At 45.0% G+C, this 26038-nt stretch overlaps 1 protein-coding gene across 1 annotated transcript in view; it reads left to right on the forward strand.

Moving 5' to 3' along the window:
• Positions 1-26038, forward strand: part of cntfr (ciliary neurotrophic factor receptor) — a 523825-nt gene that overhangs the window by 22646 nt on the left and 475141 nt on the right. The gene's annotated exons all lie outside the window — the stretch shown is intronic.

Raw genomic sequence — 26038 nt, forward strand, 5'->3', positions numbered from 1 at the left:
TATCTCCGTCTCTTTCCTCATGCGAATGACGGGGATTTGGGCCTTGTCGGGTGTCTGTAGGATATCCTTTGCAGCCGCCTCGTTGAAGAAAAATTATTCATCCAATACGAGGTGAGTAATCGCTGTCCTGATATCCAGAAGCTGTTTTTGGTTATAAGAGACGATGACAGAAACATTATGTACAAAATAAATTACAAATAACGCGGAAAAACACACATAATAGTACAATTGGTTAGAGGGCTGTAAAACGGCAGCCATCTTCTCCGGCGCCATTCTTATACACCGGAGACATGTTGGACAAAACCCACTGAGTCGATGATGGCTCCGAAAGCCTTTTGGAGTGGGTCTGTGGACTTTTCCATGTGAATATTAAAGTCACCAAACATTAGAATATTATCTGCCATGACTACAAGGTCCGATAGGAATTCAGGGAACTCAGTGAGGAACTCTGTATACGGCCCAGGAGGCCTGTAAACAGTAGCTATAAAAAGTGATTGAGTAGGCTGCATAGATTTCATGACTAGAAGCTCAAAAGACGAAAACTCAGTCATTTGTTTTTTGGAAATTGAAATTTGCTGTCATAAATGTTAGCAACACCTCCACCTTTGAGGGATGCACGGTGGATATTGTCTGAAGCTATGTTACACTTGTTGACCTTTGACTGTTTCATCCTAACATTGTAGGTGCAGACGTGAATAACAATATTCCTATATCATCTACACTCACCAGTTTTAGCCTTAGCCAGCACCATCTTCAGATTAGCCTTTACGTCGGTAGCCCTGCCCCCTGGTAAAACAGTGTATGATAGCTGGATCATTATTTTTAAGTTTAATATTGTGGGTAATGGAGTCGCCAATGTCTAATGGAGGCTTTGGTGGCTCAGACCCCGTAACGGCTGGAGGAGAGATCTGAGACGGCTCGGCCTCTGACTCCGGCTCCTTGCTTAATGGGGAGAACCGGTTGTCAAATTAAATATTTGATGCTGTTATAAGGTTTGATGATGCTTTATCCTTCCTCAGATTTAGAGTACAGTTGGATACTGACAAACATTTGAAGTCAGAAGTTTAAATACACCTTAGCCAAATACAATTAAACTCAGTTTTTCACAATTTCTGACATTTAATCCTAGTAAAAATTCCCTTTCTTAGGTCAGTTAGGATCACCACTTTATTTTAAGAATGTGAAATGTCAGAATAATAGTAGAGAGAATGATTTATTTCAGCTTTTATTTATTTCATCACATTCCCAGTGGGTCAGAAGGTTACATACACTCAATTAGTATTTGGTAGCATTGCCTTTAAATTGTTTAACTTGGGTCAAACCTTTCGGGTAGCCTCCCACAAGCTTCCCACAATAAGTTGGGTGAATTTTGGCCCATTCCTCCTGACAGAGCTGGTGTAACTGAGTCAGGTGTGTAGGCCTCCTTGCTCGCACATGCTTTTTCAGTTCTGCCCACAAATATTCTATAGGATTGAGGTCAGGGCTTTGTGATGGCCACTCCAAAACCTTGACTTTGTTGCCTTAAGCCATTTTGGCACAACTTTGGAAGTATGCTTGGGGTCATTGTCCATTTGGAAGACCCATTTGTGACCAAGCTTTAACTTCCTGACTGATGTCTTGAGATGTTGCTTCAATATATCCACATCATTTTCCTTCCTCATGATGCCATCAATTTTGTGAAGTGCACCAGTCCCTCCTGCAGCAAAGCACCCCCACAGCATGATGCTGCCACCCCCGTGCTTCACGGTTGGGATGGTGTTCTTCGGCTTGCAAGCAGCCCCCTTTTTCCTCCAAACATAACGATGGTCATTCTGGCCAAACAGTTCTGTTTTTGTTTAATCAGACCAGAGAACATTTTTCCAAAAGTACGATCTTTGTCCCCATGTGCAGTTGCAAACCGTAGTCTGGCGTTTTTATGGTGGTTTTGGAGCAGTGGCTTCTTCCTTGCTGAGCGGCATTTCAGGTTATGTCGATATAGGACTCGTTTTACTGTGGATATAGATACTTTTGTACCTGTTTCCTCCAGCATCTTCACAAGGTCCTTTGCTGTTGTTCTGGGATTGATTTGCACTTTTCGCACCAAAGTACGTTCATCTCTAGGAGACAGAACGCGTCTCCTTCCTGAGCGGTATGACGGCTGCGTAGTCCAATGGTGTTTATACTTGCGTACTATTGATTGTACAGATGAACGTGGTACCTTCAGGCGTTTGGAAATTGCTCTCAAGTATGAACCAGACTTATTTTTTCTGAGGTCTTGGCTGATTTCTTTTGATTTTCCCATGATGTCAAGCAAAGAGGCACTGAGTTTGAAGGTAGGCCTTAAAATACATCCACAGGTACACCTCCAATTGACTCAAATGATGTCAATTAGCCTATCAGAAGCTTCTAAAGCCATGACATCATTTCTGGAATTTTCAAAGCTGTTTAAAGGCACAGTTAAATTAGTGCATGTAAACTTCTGACCCACTAGAATTGTGATACTGTGAATTATAAGTGAAATAATCTGTCTGTAAACAATTGTTGGAAAAATTACTTGTGTCATGCACAAAGTAGATGTCCTAACCGACTTGCCAAAACTATAGTTTGTTAACAAGAAATTTGTGAAGTGGTTGAAAAACGAGTTTTAATGACTCCAACCTAAGTGTATCTAAACTTCAGACTTCAACTGTATGTATTCTACATGTATCTTTTATAACTACATAAGATGTTATTTGAAGCATATTTAGATATTGTAAAAGTTTGATCTTAAAAACAGAGCAGAGAAGTTTATGACTTTGAAGGTCTAAAGAGAAATGAGGAGCAGAGAAAGAGTGAAAAGAGAGAAAGAGAACAATCGCTCCTTCCCTGTGAGGCATGGTCGCTCCTTCCCTGTGAGGCATGGTCGCTCCTTCCCTGTGAGGCATGGTCGCTCCTTCCCTGTGAGGCATGGTCGCTCCTTCCCTGTGAGGCATGGTCGCTCCTTCCCTGTGAGGCATGGTCGCTCCTTCCCTGTGAGGCATGGTCGCTCCTTCCCTGTGAGGCATGGTCGCTCCTTCCCTGTGAGGCATGGTCGCTCCTTCCCTGTGAGGCATGGTCGCTCCTTCCCTGTGAGGCATGGTCGCTCCTTCCCTGAGGCATGGACGCTCCTCCCTGTGAGGCATGGTCGCTCCTTCCCTGTGAGGCATGGTCGCTCCTTCCCTGTGAGGCATGGACGCTTCCTGTGAGGCATGGTCGCTCCTTCCCTGTGAGGCATGGTCGCTCCTTCCCTGAGAGGCATGGACGCTCCTTCCCTGTGAGGCATGGTCGCTCCTTCCCTGTGAGGCATGGTTGAACGTTTCTGTCGGCTGAATGAGCGACACCGGTTGAGCATGCCAACAGCATTTATTCTAGAAGCCTTGAGAAAATTGTCCAGCTGCGGGGACTGTGCGGGTGGGATTTATACTACTATCTGTACTTACTGGGGGACCAGACGCTGTTTCATCCTTTCCTACACTTCATTTGCCCTTGCCTAACAATTGTGTCTGAATCTGGGCTTGCAACTCAACTATCCTCACCATAAGGTGATAGTTCTCCTGTATATTATGAGTACAGCGACTGCAATGAGAAGGCATAATGTTACTTACGTTTTTGAGCTGGTGGATGTCCTGCAGATCTGTGTCCAGAGGAATCATCCGGGGTGAAAAGGTTGAATTAAAAAGGTTGTGTGAGGACAAAAGTAAGACCTTGGTAAACTTGTTAAATACAGAGTTTGATTAAATAGTTATTAAGAGTAAAAAGCGAAAAAGTTTGGCAGGTAGCCGAGAAGCAACAAAAAGTACAGCAGCACGGAGACAACGCAGAAGAGCGTTGCGTCACCAGTCACGTGATCAGCAAGTAGGAAGAGAGGGGAAGGTACCAGAGTTGACTATTCTACAGGGGAAGGTACCAGAGTTGACTATTCTACAGGGGAAGGTACCAGAGTTGACTATTCTACAGGGGAAGGTACCAGAGTTGACTATTCTACAGGGGAAGGTACCAGAGTTGACTATTCTACAGGGGAAGGTACCAGAGTTGACTATTCTACAGGGGAAGGTACCAGAGTTGACTATTCTACAGGGGAAGGTACCAGAGTTGACTATTCTACAGGGGAAGGTACCAGAGTTGACTATTCTACAGGGGAAGGTACCAGAGTTGACTATTCTACAGGGGTAGGTACCAGAGTTGACTATTCTACAGGGGAAGGTACCTTCCTTCCCCTTTTCAGACTGACGAGCCACTGATAAATAATAAGCTGGCAATGTTCTATTGAAACAGGATGCAGTCAGCCATCCTTAGCTTCCACATATATAGGGAACAGGATGCAGTCAGCCATCCTTAGCTTCCACATATATAGGGAACAGGGTGCCGCTTGCTGCTGGGCGTTAGTGTTATCAGTGGGACAGCGGATGCAGAGCAGGCTGGTTAGTGACAGAACAGGACACAGTGTGTTATCTCAGACTCTCCAATGACAGACAGCTCCCCTCAGGACCAGTCATTGGAAATCATTGAACCTGTGCTTTTACATGTTCCCTCTTATCTAGTTGGAGTGTTGGCTTATGGTTAAAGCAGAAACAGAATGGCACTAGGCCCAGGGGCCTCAGTCCCATTTAAAGAGTCAAACATAAGAGGGAGGGGAAGAGAGGGGTAGAGAGGGGGTGAGAGAGAGAGAGAGAGAGAGAGAGAGAGAGAGAGGTGGAAGAGAGAGAGGAGCAAGAAACAGGGGGAGAAGAGAGAGAGGAATTTGAGGGATGGGGAGTTGATATATTTTAGAGAGGGGGATTATGTGTCTCTCCTCAGCCCCTGGCAGTAGACTCCTCTCCCTCGGGGACAGTCTGGGGAAAATGTCAATAAGGGTTATGAGAGTACATGAAGGACTCTCCCTGTGGTAACAAAAACCTGTCATCCCTGTGGTAACACAGTCCTGTCATCCATTTTACATTTACGTCATTTAGCTCTTATCCAGAGCGATTTACAGGAGAAATTAGGGTTAAGTGCCTTGCTCAAGGGCACATCGACACATTTTTCACCTAGTCGTCTCGGGATTCGAACTAATGACCGTTCGGTTACTAGCCCAAAGTTCTTAACTGCTAGGCTACCTGTCATCCCCGTGGCAACACAACCCTGTAATCCCCATGGTGACACAACCCTGTCATCGAGTAGATGCATCACAGTGTCTGTGCCACTAGAGATCCTGGAAAGGAGCTGGCCCAGCGCGTCAGGGGAACGTAGGGTATAACGAAGTGAAGGAATGATAAAATGTAAATGTAAATGTAAACACAACCCTGTAATCCCCATGGTGACACAACCACGTCATCTCTGTGACAAGACATAAATGATATCCTTTCAGAGTCTCTGATCCCCTGTTCCAGACTGATGATGTCAGAGGATGATGTCAGAGGGGTGATTCGGCATTACAACATTCTAACCACTTCGTCTGGTGCCAGCTAGTACCTGCTTTTCTTTGTTAGAATATAGCAGTCCTTAACTGCAAGCTTGGTATCTGGAGGCATGGTATCTGGAGGCTTGGTATCTGGAGGCTTGGTATCTGGAGGCTTGGTATCTGGAGGCTTTGTATCTGGAGGCATGGTATCTGGAGGGAGGCTTGGTATCTGGAGGCTTGGTATCTGGAGGCTTGGTATCTGGAGGCTTGGTATCTGGAGGCTTGGTATCTGGAGGCTTGGTATCTGGAGGCTAATCTATATAAGGTGTCTGTATATCAGACTGTGCTCTATATAAGGTGGCTGTATATAAGGCTGTACTCTATATAAGGTGACTGTAATCTATATAAGGTGACTGTAATCTATATAAGGTGACTGTACTCTATATAAGGTGACTGTATATCAGACTGTACTATATACAGTGGGGAGAACAAGTATTTGATACACTGCCGTTTTTGCAGGTTTTCCTACTTACAAAGCATGTAGAGGTCTGTCATTTTTATCATAGGTACACTTCAACTGTGAGAGACGGAATCTAAAACAAAAATCCAGAAAATCACATTGTATGATTTTTAAGTCATTAATTTGCATTTTATTGCATGACATAAGTATTTGATACATCAGAAAAGCAGAACTTAATATTTGGTACAGAAACCTTTGTTTGCAATTACAGAGATCATACGTTTCCTGTAGGTCTTGACCAGGTTTGCACACACTGCAGCAGGGATTTTGGCCCACTCCTCCATACAGACCTTCTCCAGATCCTTCAGGTTTCGGGGCTGTCGCTGGGCAATACAGACTTTCAGCTCCCTCCAAAGATTTTCTATTGGGTTCAGGTCTGGAGACTGGCTAGGCCACTCCAGGACCTTGAGATGCTTCTTACGGAGCCACCCCTTAGTTGCCCTGGCTGTGTGTTTCAGGTCGTTGTCATGCTGGAAGGCCCAGCCACGACCCATCTTCAATGCTCTTACTGAGGGAAGGAGGTTGTTGGCCAAGATCTCGCGATACATGGCCCCATCCATCCTCCCCTCAATATGGTGCATTCGTCCTGTCCCCTTTGCAGAAAAAAATCCCCAAAGAATGATGTTTCCACCTCCATGCTTCACGGTTGGGATGGTGTTCTTGGGGTTGTACTCATCCTTCTTCTTCCTCCAAACACGGCGAGTGGAGTTTAGACCAAAAAGCTCTATTTTTGTCTCATCAGACCACATGACCTTCTCCTATTCCTCCTCTGGATCATCCAGATGGTCATTGGCAAACTTCAGACGGGCCTGGACATGCACTGGCTTGAGCAGGGGGACCTTGCATGCGCTGCAGGATTTTAATCCATGACGGCGTAGTGTGTTGCTAATGGTTTTCTTTGAGACTATGGTCCCAGCTCTCTTTAGGTCATTGACCAGGTCCTGCCGTGTAGTTCTGAGATGATCCCTCACCTTCCTCATGATCATTGATGCCCCACGAGGTGAGATATTGCATGGAGCCCCAGACCGAGGGTGATTGACCGTCATCTTGAACTTCTTCCATTTTCTAATAATTGCGCCAACAGTTGTTGCCTTCTCACCAAGCTGCTTGCCTATTGTCCTGTACCCATCCCAGCCTTGTGCAGGTCTACAATTTTATCCCTGATGTCCTTACACAGCTCTCTGGTCTTGGCCATTGTGGAGAGGTTGGAGTCTGTTTGATTGAGTGTGTGGACAGGTGTCTTTTATACAGGTAACGAGTTCAAACAGGTGCAGTTAATACAGGTAATGAGTGGAGAACAGGAGGGCTTCTTAAAGAAAAACTAACAGGTCTGTGAGAGCCCGGAATTCTTACTGGTTGGTAGGTGATCAAATACTTATGTCATGCAATAAAATGCAAATTAATTACTTAAAAATCTTACAATGTGATTTTCTGGATTTTTGTTTTAGATTCTGTCTCTCACAGTTGAAGTGTACCTATGATAAAAATTACAGACCTCTACATTCTTTGTAAGTAGGAAAACCTGCAAAATCGGCAGTGTATCAAATACTTGTTATCCCCACTGTATCTATTCTCTAGACTGGTTGTGATATATATACTGGATGTATCTATTCTATAGGCTGGTTGTGATATATATACTGTATTGGATGTATCTATTCTATAGGCTGGTTGTGATATACATACTGTATTGGATGTATCTATTCTATAGGCTGGTTGTGATATATATACTGTATTGGATGTATCTATTCTATAGGCTGGTTGTGATATACATACTGTATTGGATGTATCTATTCTATAGACCGGTACTATTTAATGAAGCTGCCAGTTGAGGACCTGTGAGGCGTCTGTTTCTCAAACTAGACACTCTAATGTATTTGTTCTCTTGCTCAGTTGTGCACTGGGGCCTCCCACTCCTCTTTCTATTCTGGTTAGAGCCCATTTGCGCTGTTCTGTGAAGGGAGTAGTACACAGCGTTGTACGAGATCTTCAGTTTCTTGGCAATTTCTCGCATAGAATAGCCTTCATTTCTCAGAACAAGAATAGACTGACGAGTTTCAGAAGAAAATTATTTGTTTCTGGCCATTTTGAGCCCTTAATCGAACACACAATTGCTGATGCTCCAGATAGAAGGCCAGTTGTATTGCTTCCTTAATCAGCACAACAATGCCAAGAGTGTGCAAAGCTGTCATCAAGGCAAAGGGTGACTACTTTGAGGAATCTAAAATCTAAAATATATTTTGATTTGTTTAACACTTTGTTGCTTAGTACATGATTCCATATGTGTTATTTCATAGTTTTGATGTCTTCACAATTATTCTACAATGTAGAAAATAGTAAAAATAAAGGAAAACCCTTGAATGAGTAGATGTGTCCAAACTTTTGACTAGTATCAAATCAAATCAAAATATATTGGCCACATGCGCCGAATACAACAGGTGCAGACGTTACAGTGAAATGCTTACTTACAGCCCTTAACCAACAGTGCATTTATTTTTAATAAAAAAGTAAAATAAAACAACAAAAAGGTGTTAAAAAAGAGCAGAAGTAAAATAAAATAACAGTAGGGAGGCTATATATACAATAGAATAAAGTGACAGTAGGGAGGCTATTATACAGGGGGATGCGTAGAGTCAATGTGCGGGGGCACCGGCTAGTTGAGGTAGTTGAGGTAATATGTACATGTGGGTATAGTTAAAGTGACTATGCATAAATAATTAACAGAGTAGCAGCAGCGTAAAAAGATGGGGTGGGGGTGGGGGGGCAGTGCAAATAGTCCGGGTAGCCATGATTAGCTGTTCAGGAGTCTTATGGCTTGGGGGTAGAAGCTGTTGAGAAGTCTTTTGGACCTAGACTTGGCACTCCGGTACCGCTTACCGTGCGGTAGCAGAGAGAACAGTCTATGACTAGGGTGGCTGGAGTCATAGAGGGCCTTCCTCTGACACCGCTTGGTATAGAGGTCCTGGATGGCAGGAGGCGGTGATGCAACCAGTCAGGATGCTCTCGATGGTGCAGCTGTAAAAAAAAATTGAGGATCTGAGGACTCATGCCAAATCTTTTCAGTCTCCAGACGGGGAATAGGCTTTGTCGTGCCCTCTTCACGACTGTCTTGGTGTGTTTGGACCATCATAGTTTGTTGGTGATGTGAACAACAAGGAACTTGAAGCTCTCAACCTGTTCCACTACAGCCCTGTCGATGAGAATGGGAGCGTGCTCAGTCCTCTTTTTTTCCTGTAGTTCACAATCATCTCCTTTGTCTTGGTCACGTTGTGGGAGAGGTTGTTATCCTGGCACCACATGGCCAGGTCTTTGACCTCCTCCCTATAGGCTGTCTCATCGTTGTCGATGATCAGGCCTACCACTGTTGTGTCGTCGGCAAACTTAATGATGGTGTTGGAGTCGTGCCTGGCCATGCAGTCATGGGTGAACAGGGAGTACAGGAGGGGACTGAGCACGCACCCCTGAGGGGCCCCCGTGTTGAGGATCAGTGTGGCAGATGTGTTGTTACCTACCCTTACCACCTGGGGGCGGCCCGTCAGGAAGTCCAGGATCCAGTTGCAGAGGGAGGTGTTTAGTCCCAGGATCCTTAGCTTAGTGATGAGCTTTGAGGGCACTATGGTGTTGAATGCTGAGCTGTAGTCAATGAATATCATTCTCACGTAGGTGTTCCTCTTGTCCAGGTGGGAAAGGGCAGTGTGGAGTGCAATAGAGATTGCATCATCTGTGGATCTGTTGGGGCGGTATGCAAATAGGTGTGGGTCTAGGGTTTCTGGGATAATGGTGTTGATGTGAGCCATGACCAGCCTTTCAAAGCACTTCATGGCTACAGACGTCAGTGTTACGTCGGTAGTCATTTAGGCAGGTTATCTTAGTGTCCTTGGGCACGGGGACTATGGTGGTCTGCTTGAAACATGTTGGTATTACAGACTCAGTCAGGGACATGTTGAAAATGTCAGTGAAGACACTTGCCAGTTGGTCAGCACATGCTCGGAGTACACGTCCTGGTAATCCGTCTGGCCCTGCGGCCTTGTGAATGTTGACCTGCTTAAAAGTCTTACTCACATCGGCTACGGAGAGCGTGATCACATAGTCATCCGGAACAGCTGGTGCTCTCATGCATGCTTCAGTGTTGCTTGCCTCGAAGCGAGCATAGAAGTGGTTTAGCTCGTCTGGTAGGCTTGTGTCACTGGGCAGCTCGCGGCTGTGCTTCCCTTTTGTAGTCTGTAATAGTTTTCAAGCCCTGCCACATCTGACGAGCGTCAGAGCCGGTGTAGTACGATTCAATCTTAGTCCTGTATTGACTCTTTGCCTGTTTGATGGTTCGTCGGATGGCATAGCGGGATTTCTTATAAGCGTCCGGGTTAGAGTCCCGCTCCTTGAAAGCGTCAGCTCTACCTTTTAGCTCAGTGCGGATGTTTCCTGTAATCCATGGCTTCTGGTTGGGGTCTGTACGTACGGTCACTGTGGGGACGACATCATCGATGCACTTATTGATGAAGCCAGTGACTGATGTGGTGTACTCCTCAATGCTATCTGAAGAATCCCGGAACATGTTCCAGTCTGTGCTAGCAAAACAGTCCCGTAGCTTAGCATCTGCGTCATCTGACCACTTTTTTATTAACCGAGTCACTGGTGCTTCCTGCTTTAGTTTTTGCTTATAAGCAGGAATCAGGAGGATAGAGTTATGGTCAGATTTGCCAAATGGAGGGCGAGGGAGAGCTTTGTATGCGTCTCTGTGTGTGGAGTAAAGGTCATATCATCATATCACCATATCAGCATATCATCATATCACCATATCACCATATCACCATATCACCATATCACCATATCATCATATCACCATATCACCATATCAGCATATCAGCATATCATCATATCACCATATCACCATATCACCATCACTCATTTTCATGTCCCCTCACAGCATTAAGTCTGGTCTGCACCTGCCCTGAATACTGCACCTGCTCACCTGAGCCACGTCTGGTGGAGATGCTTGACATTGTGAATAATATTGTGCCCTAATCTCCCTCATGAAGTTGACAACATTTACATCTATTCCTTTTTTACATTTACAACAGCATTTAATGTTTGACTATAGGATGGATACAACTATGCATGATAAAGAAAACAGTGTCTTCCTGAGCCCTTAGTTCCATCATCCCAGGTTAACAGATAAATACTGCATATCACCAACACAGGTAGGCCTCCAGCTCGAGGCCATGGCTACTGAGATAGAACCACAGCATTATAACCCAGACCCATCTGCACACCCCACTGCCTCCCAGCCCCAGCCACTCTCTCACCATGTCAGCCCAAACCACAGCATTATAACCCAGACCCATCTGCACACCCCACTGCCTCCCAGCCCCAGCCACTCTCTCACCATGTCAGCCCAAACCACAGCATTATAACCCAGACCCATCTGCACACCCCACTGCCTCCCAGCCCCAGCCACTCTCTCACCATGTCAGCCCAAACCACAGCATTATAACCCAGACCCATCTGCACACCCCACTGCCTCCCAGCCCCAGCCACTCTCTCACCATGTCAGCCCAAACCACAGCATTATAACCCAGACCCATCTGCACACCCCACTGCCTCCCAGCCCCAGCCACTCTCTCTCACCATGTCAGCCCAAACCACAGCATTATAACCCAGACCCATCTGCACACCCCACTGCCTCCCAGCCCCAGCCACTCTCTCACCATGTCAGCCCAAACCACAGCATTATAACCCAGACCCATCTGCACACCCCACTGCCTCCCAGCCCCAGCCATCTCTCTCACCATGTCAGCCCAAACCACAGCATTATAACCCAGACCCATCTGCACACCCCACTGCCTCCCAGCCCCAGCCACTCTCTCACCATGTCAGCCCAAACCACAGCATTATAACCCAGACCCATCTGCACACCCCACTGCCTCCCAGCCCCAGCCACTCTCTCACCATGTCAGCCCAAACCACAGCATTATAACCCAGACCCATCTGCACACCCCACTGCCTCCCAGCCCCAGCCACTCTCTCACCATGTCAGCCCAAACCACAGCATTATAACCCAGACCCATCTGCACACCCCACTGCCTCCCAGCCCCAGCCACTCTCTCACCATGTCAGCCCAAACCACAGCATTATAACCCAGACCCATCTGCACACCCCACTGCCTCCCAGCCCCAGCCACTCTCTCACCATGTCAGCCCAAACCACAGCATTATAACCCAGACCCATCTGCACACCCCACTGCCTCCCAGCCCCAGCCACTCTCTCACCATGTCAGCCCAAACCACAGCATTATAACCCAGACCCATCTGCACACCCCACTGCCTCCCAGCCCCAGCCACTCTCTCACCATGTCAGCCCAAACCACAGCATTATAACCCAGACCCATCTGCACACCCCACTGCCTCCCAGCCCCAGCCACTCTCTCACCATGTCAGCCCAAACCACAGCATTATAACCCAGACCCATCTGCACACCCCACTGCCTCCCAGCCCCAGCCACTCTCTCACCATGTCAGCCCAAACCACAGCATTATAACCCAGACCCATCTGCACACCCCACTGCCTCCCAGCCCCAGCCACTCTCTCACCATGTCAGCCCAAACCACAGCATTATAACCCAGACCCATCTGCACACCCCACTGCCTCCCAGCCCCAGCCACTCTCTCACCATGTCAGCCCAAACCACAGCATTATAACCCAGACCCATCTGCACACCCCACTGCCTCCCAGCCCCAGCCACTCTCTCACCATGTCAGCCCAAACCACAGCATTATAACCCAGACCCATCTGCACACCCCACTGCCTCCCAGCCCCAGCCACTCTCTCACCATGTCAGCCCAAACCACAGCATTATAACCCAGACCCATCTGCACACCCCACTGCCTCCCAGCCCCAGCCACTCTCTCACCATGTCAGCCCAAACCACAGCATTATAACCCAGACCCATCTGCACACCCCACTGCCTCCCAGCCCCAGCCACTCTCTCACCATGTCAGCCCAAACCACAGCATTATAACCCAGACCCATCTGCACACCCCACTGCCTCCCAGCCCCAGCCACTCTCTCACCATGTCAGCCCAAACCACAGCATTATAACCCAGACCCATCTGCACACCCCACTGCCTCCCAGCCCCAGCCACTCTCTCACCATGTCAGCCCAAACCACAGCATTATAACCCAGACCCATCTGCACACCCCACTGCCTCCCAGCCCCAGCCACTCTCTCACCATGTCAGCCCAAACCACAGCATTATAACCCAGACCCATCTGCACACCCCACTGCCTCCCAGCCCCAGCCACTCTCTCACCATGTCAGCCCAAACCACAGCATTATAACCCAGACCCATCTGCACACCCCACTGCCTCCCAGCCCCAGCCACTCTCTCACCATGTCAGCCCAAACCACAGCATTATAACCCAGACCCATCTGCACACCCCACTGCCTCCCAGCCCCAGCCACTCTCTCACCATGTCAGCCCAAACCACAGCATTATAACCCAGACCCATCTGCACACCCCACTGCCTCCCAGCCCCAGCCACTCTCTCACCATGTCAGCCCAGACTCTCTCTCTCCAGCACAATGCAGCTACTCTCATGAGCTAATCACTCAGAGCAGAACAGAGCAGAACAGAACAGGACAGAGCAGAACAGAACAGAACAAAGCATAAAAGAACAGAGCAGAACAGAACAGAGCAGAGCAGAACAGAACAGGACAGAGCAGAACAGAACAAAGCATAACAGAACAGAACAAAGCAGAACAGGACAGAACAGAACAGAGCAGAACAGAGCAGAGCAGAGCAGAACAGAGCAGAACAGAACAGAACAGAGCAGAGCAGAACAGAACAGAGCAGAACAGAGCAGAGCAGAGCAGAACAGAGCAGAACAGAACAGAACAGAACAGAACAGAACAGAACAGAGCAGAGCAGAGCAGAACAGAGCAGAACAGAACAGGACAGAGCAGAACAGAACAGAACAAAGCAGAACAGAGCAGAACAGAGCAGAACAGAACAGAACAGAGCAGAACAGAGCAGAACAGAACAGGACAGAGCAGAACAGAACAGAACAAAGCAGAACAGAGCAGAACAGAACAGAACAGAGCAGAACAGAGCAGAACAGAGCAGAACAGAACAGAACAGAGCAGAACAGAGCAGAACAGAACAGAACAGAGCAGAGCAGAACAGAACAGAACAGAGCAGAACAGAGCAGAACAGAGCAGAGCAGAACAGAGCAGAGCAGAACAGAACAGAGCAGAGCAGAGCAGAACAGAACAGAGCAGAGCAGAGCAGAACAGAGCAGAGCAGAGCAGAACAGAACAGAGCAGAGCAGAGCAGAGCAGAACAGAGCAGAGCAGAACAGAGCAGAGCAGAGCAGAACAGAGCAGAACAGAGCAGAACAGAGCAGAGCAGAGCAGAACAGAGCAGAGCAGAGCAGAACAGAGCAGAGCAGAACAGAGCAGAGCAGAGCAGAACAGAGCAGAACAGAGCAGAACAGAGCAGAGCAGAGCAGAACAGAGCAGAACAGAGCAGAGCAGAGCAGAGCAGAGCAGAACAGAACAGAGCAGAACAGAGCAGAGCAGAGCAGAACAGAGCAGAACAGAATATTTTCTATTTAATTAGTTTATCCTTATTATGTTGCATTTTCGGCCTGTTCTTTCTGACATATTTAATCACCAGCACTTTATAAGCTCCATACTAAACACTTTCGTAGAGCTTAGCCTTCAAAGAAAGCATCTGAAACATATAATCTGGGGAAAACGGGTCTGATTACATCCGAAGATGGTTCTATTTTATTGTGGATATCCTCCAAAGACCCTTTTCACTGGTCCCCCCCGGTATGCCCTAACAGCAGTCAGCCCCCTCAATGAGACACACTGCCTAATCCTATCCCTACTCAGTGAAGTGATTTATAGGACTGTCCAGACTGGCTGACCTGCTCTGAGGTTGGAGGTCAGGGGTCAGGTGAAGCTAATACCCTGGCATCATGTTTTAGCTGACCTTTTCAAATGACAAACTCTGAGTTAACACACCACACAGAGATAACACACCATACAGAGATAACACACCACACAGAGATAACACACCACACAGAGATAACACACCATACAGGGATAATACACCACACAGAGATAACACACCATACAGAGATAACACACCACACAGAGATAACACACCACACAGAGATAACACACCACACAGAGATAACACACCATACAGAGATAACACACCACACAGAGATAACACACCATACAGAGATAACACACCACACAGAGATAACACACCATACAGGGATAATACACCACACAGAGATAACACACCATACAGAGATAACACACCACACAGAGATAACACACCACACAGAGATAACACACCACACAGAGATAACACACCATACAGAGATAACACACCACACAGAGATAACACACCACACAGAGATAACACACCACACAGAGATAACACACCATACAGAGATAACACACCACACAGAGATAACACACCACACAGAGATAACACACCATACAGAGATAACACACCACACAGAGATAACACACCACACAGAGATAACACACCATACAGAGATAACACACCACACAGAGATAACACACCATACAGGGATAACACACCACACAGAGATAACACACCACACAGAGATAACACACCACACAGAGATAACACACCACACAGAGATAACACACCATACAGAGATAACACACCACACAGAGATAACACACCACACAGAGATAACACACCACACAGAGATAACACACCATACAGAGATAACACACCACACAGAGATAACACACCACACAGAGATAACACACCATACAGGGATAACACACCACACAGAGATAACACACCATACAGAGATAACACACCATACAGAGATAACACACCACACAGAGATAACACACCATACAGGGATAACACACCACACAGAGATAACACACCACACAGAGATAACACACCACACAGAGATAACACACCATACAGAGATAACACACCACACAGAGATAACACACCACACAGAGATAACACACCATACAGAGATAACACACAGCACAGAGATAACACACCACACAGAGATAACACACCACACAGAGTTAACACACCACACAGAGATAACACACCACACAGAGATAACACACCACACAGAGATAACACACCACACAGAGATAACACACCACACAGAGATAACACACCACACAGAGATAACACACCACACAGAGATAACACACCACACAGAGATAACACACCACACAGAGATAACACACCATACAGAGATAACACACCACACAGAGATAACACACCACACAGAGATAACACACCACACAGAGTTAACACACCACACAGAGATAACACACCACACAGAGATAACACACCACACAGAGATAACACCATACAGAGATAACACACCACACAGAGATAACACACCACACAGAGATAACACACCACACAGAGATAACACACCATACAGAGATAACACACCACACAGAGATAACACACCACACAGAGATAACACACCACACAGAGTTAACACACCACACAGAGATAACACACCACACAGAGATAACACACCACACAGAGATAACACACCATACAGAGATAACACACCACACAGAGATAACACACCACACAGAGATAACACACCACACAGAGATAACACACCACACAGAGATAACACACCACACAGAGATAACACACCACACAGAGATAACACACCACACAGAGATAACACACCACACAGAGATAACACACCACACAGAGATAACACACCACACAGAGATAACACACCACACAGAGATAACACACCATACAGAGATAACACACCATACAGAGTGTGAAATGCTGCTGTTATTCAAGACTGTTCAACACAGACACATCTATTCATGAATGAAACACTCTGGACATGGACTGGGTCCTTACACCTCCTGGAGGATTCTACTGATGTCATATGACAGTTATGAAAGGGATGAAGATTACAACTTGTAAACTCTGTGACTCATCTTAAATACAGAGCTGAACTTCTAATGGAAACACCTGGGATCATAGCTTTCACCTGGATTCACCTGGTCAGTCTATGTCATGGAAAGAGCAGGTGTTCTTAATGTTTTGTATAATCAGTGTATATCAGTATACAATAGAGAACATATAATCCCTAATGTAAGGAGCCTTTAAGGAGAATCCTTAATGTAAGGAGCCTTTAAGGAGAATCCCTAATGTAAGGAGGCTTTAAGGAGAATCCCTAATGTAAGGAGCCTTTAAGGAGAATCCTTAATGTAAGGAGCCTTTAAGGAGAATCCCTAATGTAAGGAGTCTTTAAGGAGAATTCCCTAATGTAAGGTGAATTTAAGGAGAATCCCTAATATAAGGATACTTTAATGAGAATCCCTAATGTACGGAGACTTTAAGGAGTCTATTGTACAATGTAGAAAATAGTAAAAATAAAGAAAAACCCTTGAATGAGTAGGTGTGTCCAAACCTTTGACTGGTACTGTATATCTTCACCAAATCTATCCAAACTGGTAGTGTGCCTAACGATTTGTAAATTGCCAAAGTTATCCCCTTCTATAAGTCTGGGGATCCAAGATCTTTTACAAATTTTCCCCCAATATCTGTACTACCAATTTTTTCCTAAATCCTACAAAAATTGGTGTATAACAGAATGTTTAAACATTTAAATCAACACTGTATTCTATATGAGCACCATGTTAATCAACACTGTATTCTATATGAGCACCATGTTAATCAACACTGTATTCTATATGAGCACCATGTTAATCAACACTGTATTCTATATGAGCACCATGTTAATCAACACTGTATTCTATATGAGCACCATGTTAATCAACGCTGTATTCTATATGAGCACCAATATGGTTTTCGTAAAAACTACTCCACATATATGGCTCTTTTGCAACTTGTGGATAAAATATTTACAGCCCTTAACAACAATGAATATGCTCTTGGCATCTTTTTAGATTTATTCAAAGCGTTTGTTGATCATTTAATATTACTTTCTAAATTGTGTTATTACGGTGTTCATGATTATACATATAAATGGTTATATAGTTATGTTTACGATAGAGAACAATCTGTTAATGCAAATGGCTGTGAATCTACCAGGGCCAAGATATCCTGTGGCGTCCCACAGGGTTCGATATTTGGACCTTTATTATTCACAATCTGTATCAATGACCTTGCTGCTGTGTCTTCTACTGTACTTCCCATTCTCTTTGCTGATGATACCAATTAGATTTTATCACACAATAATTTTGATTCACTTATTAATGAAGCCAACTCAGGCGTGGCCAAATTCCAGATAAACAAACGATCTTTATATGTAAAAAAAAAAATCTAACTTTATTCTTTTTTTTTTTTAAGAGCCAGAATCTTAATTGGTGGGAATGAAATGGAACAAGTAACATCCACTAGATTCCTCTGAATTCTAATTGATGAAGTTATCCTGGAAAGATCATATTCAATTTGTCTGCAGCAAAGTAATGTAATCTGTTGGCATCAACAGAAAGATGAGTGGCTTGGTTCATCAGGCTTGCTTCCTAACTCTTTACTGTAGCTTAATTTACCCTTATCTCATTTACTGTAATATTGTCTGGCCCAGTACATATGCCTCCTACTGTAATATTGTCTGGCCCAGTACATATGCCTCCTACTGTAATATTGTCTGGCCCAGTACATATGCCTCCTATCCTACTGTAATATTGTCTGGGCCAGTACATAGGCCTCCTACTGTAATATTGTCTGGGCCAGTACATATGCCTCCTACTGTAATATTGTCTGGCCCAGTACATAGGCCTCCTACTGTAATATTGTCTGGCCCAGTACATATGCCTCCTACTGTAATATTGTCTGGCCCAGTACATATGCCTACTACTGTAATATTGTCTGGGCCAGTACATATTCCTCCTACTGTAATATTGTCTAGCCCAGTACATAGGCCTCCTACTGTAATATTGTCTGGCCAGTACATAGGCCTCCTACTGTAATATTGTCTGGCCCAGTACATATGCCTACTACTGTAATATTGTCTGGCCCAGTACATATGCCTCCTACTGTAATATTGTCTGGCCCAGTACATATGCCTCCTACTGTAATATTGTCTGGCCCAGTACATATGCCTCCTACTGTAATATTGTCTGGCCCAGTACATATTCCTCCTACTGTAATATTGTCTGGCCCAGTACATATGCCTCCTACTGTAATATTGTCTGGGCCAGTACATAGGCCTCCTACTGTAATATGGTCTGGCCCAGTACATATGCCTCCTACTGTAATATTGTCTGGCCCAGTACATAGGCCTCCTACTGTAATATTGTCTGGGCCAGTACATATGCCTCCTACTGTAATATTGTCTGGCCCAGTACATATGCCTCCTACTGTAATATTGTCTGGCCCAGTACATATGCCTCCTACTGTAATATTGTCTGGGCCAGTACATATGCCTCCTACTGTAATATTGTCTGGCCCAGTACATATGCCTCCTACTGTAATATTGTCTGGGCCAGTACATAGGCCTCCTACTGTAATATTGTCTGGCCCAATACATAGGCCTCCTACTGTAATATTGTCTGGCCCAGTACATATTCCTCCTACTGTAATATTGTCTGGCCCAGTACATATGCCTCCTACTGTAATATTGTCTGGGCCAGTACATAGGCCTCCTACTGTAATATTGTCTGGCCCAGTACATATGCCTCCTACTGTAATATTGTCTGGCCCAGTACATAGGCCTCCTACTGTAATATGGTCTGACCCAGTACATAGGCCTCCTATTGTAATATTGTCTGGCCCAGTACATATGCCTCCTACTGTAATATTGTCTGGGCCAGTACATAGGCCTCCTACTGTAATATTGTCTGGTCCAGTACATAGGCCTCCTACTGTAATATTGTCTGGCCCAGTACATATTCCTCCTACTGTAATATTGTCTGGCCCAGTACATATGCCTCCTACTGTAATATTGTCTGGGCCAGTACATAGGCCTCCTACTGTAATATTGTCTGGCCCAGTACATAGGCCTCCTACTGTAATATTGTCTGGCCCAGTACATAGGCCTCCTACTGTAATATGGTCTGGCCCAGTACATAGGCCTCCTACTGTAATATTGTCTGGGCCAGTACGTATGCCTCCTACTGTAATATTGTCTGGGCCAGTACATAGGCCTCCTACCTACATAAATTACTCATCATCAAAATAACTCTGCCAGACTATCCTCCTCTGAATACCAGGCTCCATCTGCACCTTTGTTTAAGAAACTCTATATCTTGTCTATTTACGACATCAATGTACGCCAATTATGCACTTTCATCCAAAAATACTCATAAATGTCTGCAGTTTACGTAAACCCTCCAATGGATTCTTCCAGGTTAATTCTGAAATCCATCTATATAACACAAAACACTGTGATAACCTTCACCCTCCCCACTGCCGCACCTCACATAGTCAATTCTCTATCAGCTACAGAGGTACCATACTCTGGAATTCTTACCTTCATATTGCCAAAACATCATCATCCCTCAATAACTTCAAGCGAAGACTGGGGGGTCAGCCTGATGAACCAAACTACTCAGTAATCTCCTCCATGAAGACTGGGGGTCAGCCTGATGAACCAAACTACTCAGTAATCTCCTCCATGAAGACTGGGGGTCAGCCTGATGAACCAAACTACTCAGTAATCTCCTCCATGAAGACTGGGGGTCAGCCTGATGAACCAAACGACTCAGTAATCTCCTCCATGGAGACTGGGGGGTCAGCCTGATGAACCAAACTACTCAGTAATCTCCTCCATGAAGACTGGGGGTCAGCCTGATGAACCAAACTACTCAGTAATCTCCTCCATGGAGACTGGGGGTCAGCCTGATGAACCAAACTACTCAGTAATCTCCTCCATGAAGACTGGGGGTCAGCCTGATGAACCAAACGACTCAGTAATCTCCTCCATGAAGACTGGGGGTCAGCCTGATGAACCAAACTACTCAGTAATCTCCTCCATGAAGACTGGGGGGTCAGCCTGATGAACCAAACTACTCAGTAATCTCCTCCATGGAGACTGGGGGTCAGCCTGATGAACCAAACTACTCAGTAATCTCCTCCATGGAGACTGGGGGTCAGCCTGATGAACCAAACTACTCAGTAATCTCCTCCATGAAGACTGGGGGTCAGCCTGATGAACCAAACTACCCAGTAATCTCCTCCATGAAGACTGGGGGTCAGCCTGATGAACCAAACTACTCAGTAATCTCCTCCATGAAGACTGGGGGTCAGCCTGATGAACCAAACTACTCAGTAATCTCCTCCATGAAGACTGGGGGTCAGCCTGATGAACCAAACTACTCAGTAATCTCCTCCATGAAGACTGGGGGTCAGCCTGATGAACCAAACTACTCAGTAATCTCCTCCATGGAGCCTGGGGGTCAGCCTGATGAACCAAACTACTCAGTAATCTCCTCCATGAAGACTGGGGGTCAGCCTGATGAACCAAACTACTCAGTAATCTCCTCCATGAAGACTGGGGGTCAGCCTGATGAACCAAACTACTCAGTAATCTCCTCCATGGAGACTGGGGGTCAGCCTGATGAACCAAACTACTCAGTAATCTCCTCCATGAAGACTGGGGGTCAGCCTGATGAACCAAACTACCCAGTAATCTCCTCCATGAAGACTGGGGGTCAGCCTGATGAACCAAACTACTCAGTAATCTCCTCCATGAAGACTGGGGGTCAGCCTGATGAACCAAACTACTCAGTAATCTCCTCCATGAAGACTGGGGGTCAGCCTGATGAACCAAACTACTCAGTAATCTCCTCCATGAAGACTGGGGGGTCAGCCTGATGAACCAAACTACTCAGTAATCTCCTCCATGGAGCCTGGGGGTCAGCCTGATGAACCAAACTACTCAGTAATCTCCTCCATGAAGACTGGGGGTCAGCCTGATGAACCAAACTACTCAGTAATCTCCTCCATGAAGACTGGGGGTCAGCCTGATGAACCAAACTACTCAGTAATCTCCTCCATGGAGACTGGGGGTCAGCCTGATGAACCAAACTACTCAGTAATCTCCTCCATATAGCCCAACTCTCACACTCTCATATCCACACATGCACATACACATTTAAACAAAATATATACTGTTATATATATATTTTTGTGATTGCTGATGGGTTCATTTGTAGATTTTTGTTATCTGTTTTAACAAACCTTTTTTTTGTACTTATGTATTGTATATAGTTTTTTTGTGTTGTGGTTTTTATATAAGCCCTTGAGCTTCCAACCACATGCACAGTTTTTATTGATTTATTTGTATCTGTATTGTTGTATCGTCTCCCGAGTGGCGCAGTGGTCTAAGGCACTGCATCGCAGTGCTAGCTGTGCCACTAGAGATCCTGGTTCGAATCCAGGCTCTGTCGCAGCTGGCTGCAACCGGGAGACATTGGGGCGGCGCACAATTGGCCCAGCGTCATCCAGGGTAGGGGAGGGAATGGCCGGCAGGGAGGTAGCTCAGTTGGTAGAGCATGGCGTTTGCAACGCCAGGGTTGTGGGTTAGATTCCCACGGGGGGCCAGTATGAAAAAAATAAAATAATAATAATAATAATGTATGCACTAACTGTAAGTCGCTCTGGATAAGAGCGTCTGCTAAATGACATAAATGTAAATGTTGTTTATCACTTATTGTCGTAGGAGCAAATCAATTAAACATAAACCTAAACATGGGTAACCCTAAACCTAACCCAAAAGTAAACTATTGGAAAAGCACTACAATAATAGCAACATATCAATTTGTTTCTTATCAAAACATCATTAGAATAATGTAAATAATGTTATCAGAATTAAAAAAATAAAAAAAACTGACTATTTTAGCAAAATTACCATAATTTGCATATTCTGTCAATCAAATATATACATTATTCCTTTATATAATGTGCAGTTGTTTACCAAAGTACAATCCACATTAGTACAAAATAAACGTATTTGCAATCATTTCAATTTAGTATCATTTTGTTTTCAGAATTTGTAAGTAAATATTAATTTTGTCATATTTATGTGGTAAAAATGGCTGCCATTTAAAGGGGCAATTTGAAATATACTTAATTTGATTGACAAAAATAGTGATTCAATTCACTTTAAAAAAGTTGATCATGAGAGACATCCATGAAAATAATAATATAAATTAATACAAATATGGCTTAGTTTTCTTTATTTACTTACCACACAGCTAGCATTAGCATAGCTGTTAATGAAAACATATATAATAAGTTGCACATGTAGAATATTGTAGGATCTTATAGGAATTCTGGTATTTGTATAACATTTCAGTAGAATAATTATAATTTTCGGAGAATACACACAAATACAGCAATATGTGTATTTTCTACAAGTGGATATTTTGAGTGCTATATCATTTGGTTTAAGTGACTTAGATGCTTTTTGAAGCTTCCTGACATACAGTGGGGAAAAAAAGTATTCAGTCAGCCACCAATTGTGCAAGTTCTCCCACTTAAAAAGATGAGAGAGGCCTGTAATTTTCATTATAGGTACACGTCAACTATGACAGACAAATTGAGCATTTTTTTTCTCCAGAAAATCACATTGTAGGATTTTTCATGAATTTATTTGCAAATTATGGTGGAAAATAAGTATTTGGTCACCTACAAACAAGCAAGATTTCTGGCTCTCACAGACCTGTAACTTCTTCTTTAAGAGGCTCCTCTGTCCTCCACTCGTTACCTGTATTAATGGCACCTGTTTGAACTTGTTATCAGTATAAAAGACACCTGTCCACAACCTCAAACAGTCACACTCCAAACTCCACTATGGCCAAGACCAAAGAGCTGTCAAAGGACACCAGAAACAAAATTGTAGACCTGCACCAGGCTGGGAAGACTGAATCTGCAATAGGTAAGCAGCTTGGTTTGAAGAAATCAACTGTGGGAGCAATTATTAGGAAATGGAAGACATACAAGACCACTGATAATCTCCCTCGATCTGGGGCTCCACGCAAGATCTCACCCCGTGGGGTCAAACATATCACAAGAACGGTGAGCAAAAATCCCAGAACCACACGGGGGGACCTAGTGAATGACCTGCAGAGAGCTGGGACCAAAGTAACAAAGCCTACCATCAGTAACACACTACGCCGCCAGGGACTCAAATCCTGCAGTGCCAGACGTGTCCCCCTGCTTAAGCCAGTACATGTCCAGGCCCGTCTGAAGTTTGCTAGAGTGCATTTGGATGATCCAGAAGAGGATTGGGAGAATGTCATATGGTCAGATGAAACCAAAATATAACTTTTTGGTAAAAACTCAACTTGTCATGTTTGGAGGACAAATAATGCTGAGTTGCATCCAAAGAACACCATACCTACTGTGAAGCATGGGGGTGGAAACATCATGCTTTGGGGCTGTTTTTCTGCAAAAGGACCAGGACGACTGATCCGTGTAAAGGAAAGAATGAATGGGGCCATGTATCGTGAGATTTTGAGTGAAAACCTCCTTCCATCAGCAAGGGCATTGAAGATGAAACGTGGCTGGGTCTTTCAGCATGACAATGATTCCAAACACACCGCCCGGGCAACGAAGGAGTGGCTTCGTAAGAAGCATTTCAAGGTCCTGGAGTGGCCTAGCCAGTCTCCAGATCTCAACCCCATAGAAAATCTTTGGAGGGAGTTGAAAGTCTGTGTTGCCCAGCGACAGCCCCAAAACATCACTGCTCTAGAGGAGATCTGCATGGAGGAATGGGCCAAAATACCAGCAACAGTGTGTGAAAACCTTGTGAAGATTTACAGAAAACGTTTGACCTGTGTCATTGCCAACAAAGGGTATATAACAAAGTATTGAGAAACTTTTGTTATTGACCAAATACTTATTTTCCACCATAATTTGCAAATAAATTCATTTAAAATCCTACAATGTGATTTTCTGGATTTTTTTTTTTTCTCATTTTGTCTGACATAGTTCACGTGAACCTATGATGAAAATTACAGGCCTCTCTCATCTTTTTAAGTGGGAGAACTTGCACAATTGGTGGCTGACTAAATACTTTTTTTCCCCCACTGTATCCCCTACCACTCCCATTTTTTCACTAACAGCGAAGCTAATGCTAGCTGTGGTCCTTTGTAGCTCGGTTGGTAGAGCATGATGCTTGTAACGTCAGGGTAGTGGGTTCGATAGCCGAGACCAACCACACGTAAAATGTATGATTTTTTCCATATTTTGTTACGTTACAGCCTTATTCTAAAATGGATTAAGTTGTATTTTTTTCCTCATCAATCTACAAACAATACCCATAATGACAAAACAAAAACAGGTTTTTAGAAATGTTTGCTAAAAATAAAAATACATAGAAAACTGAAATATACCATTTACATAAGTATTCAGACCATTTACTCAGTACTTTGTTGAAGCACCTTTGGCAGCGATTACAGCCTTGAGTCTTCTTGGGTATGACGCTACAAGCTCGGCACACCTGTATTTGGGGAGTTTCTCCCATTCTTCTCTGCAGATCCTCTCAAGCTCTGTCAGGTTGGATGGGGAGCGTCGCTGCAAAGCTATTTTCAGGTCTTTCCAGAGATGTTCAATGAGGATCAAGTCCGGGCTCTGGCTGGGCCACTCAAGGACATTCAGAGCCTTGTCCCGAAGCCACTCCTGCATTATCTTGGCTGTGTGCTCAGGGTCATTGTCCTGTTGGAAGGTGAACCTTCACCCCAGTCTAAGGTCCTGAGCGCTCTGGAGCAGGCTTTCATCAAGGATCTCTCTTTACTTTGCTACGTTCATCTTTCCCTCAATCCTGACTAGTCTCCCAGTCCCTGCCACTGAAAAACATCCCCACAGCATGATGCTGCCACCATCATGCTTCACCGCAGGGATGGTGCCAGGTTTCCTCCAGATGTGACGCTTGGCATTCAGGCCAAGGAGTTCAATCTTGGTTTCATCAGACCAGAGAATCTTGTTTCTCATGGTCTGAGAGTCCTTTAGGTGATTTTTGGCAAACTCCAAGCGGATGTCATGTGCCTTTTACTGAGGAGTGGTTTCCATCTGGCCACTCTACCATAACGGCCTGATTGGTGTTCTGCTGCAGAGATGGTTGTCCTTCTGGAAGGTTCTACAATCTCCACAGAGGATCTCTGGAGCTCTG

This window comes from Coregonus clupeaformis, chromosome 9, assembly GCF_020615455.1.
Source record: "Coregonus clupeaformis isolate EN_2021a chromosome 9, ASM2061545v1, whole genome shotgun sequence".
NCBI classification, from domain to species: domain Eukaryota; kingdom Metazoa; phylum Chordata; class Actinopteri; order Salmoniformes; family Salmonidae; genus Coregonus; species Coregonus clupeaformis.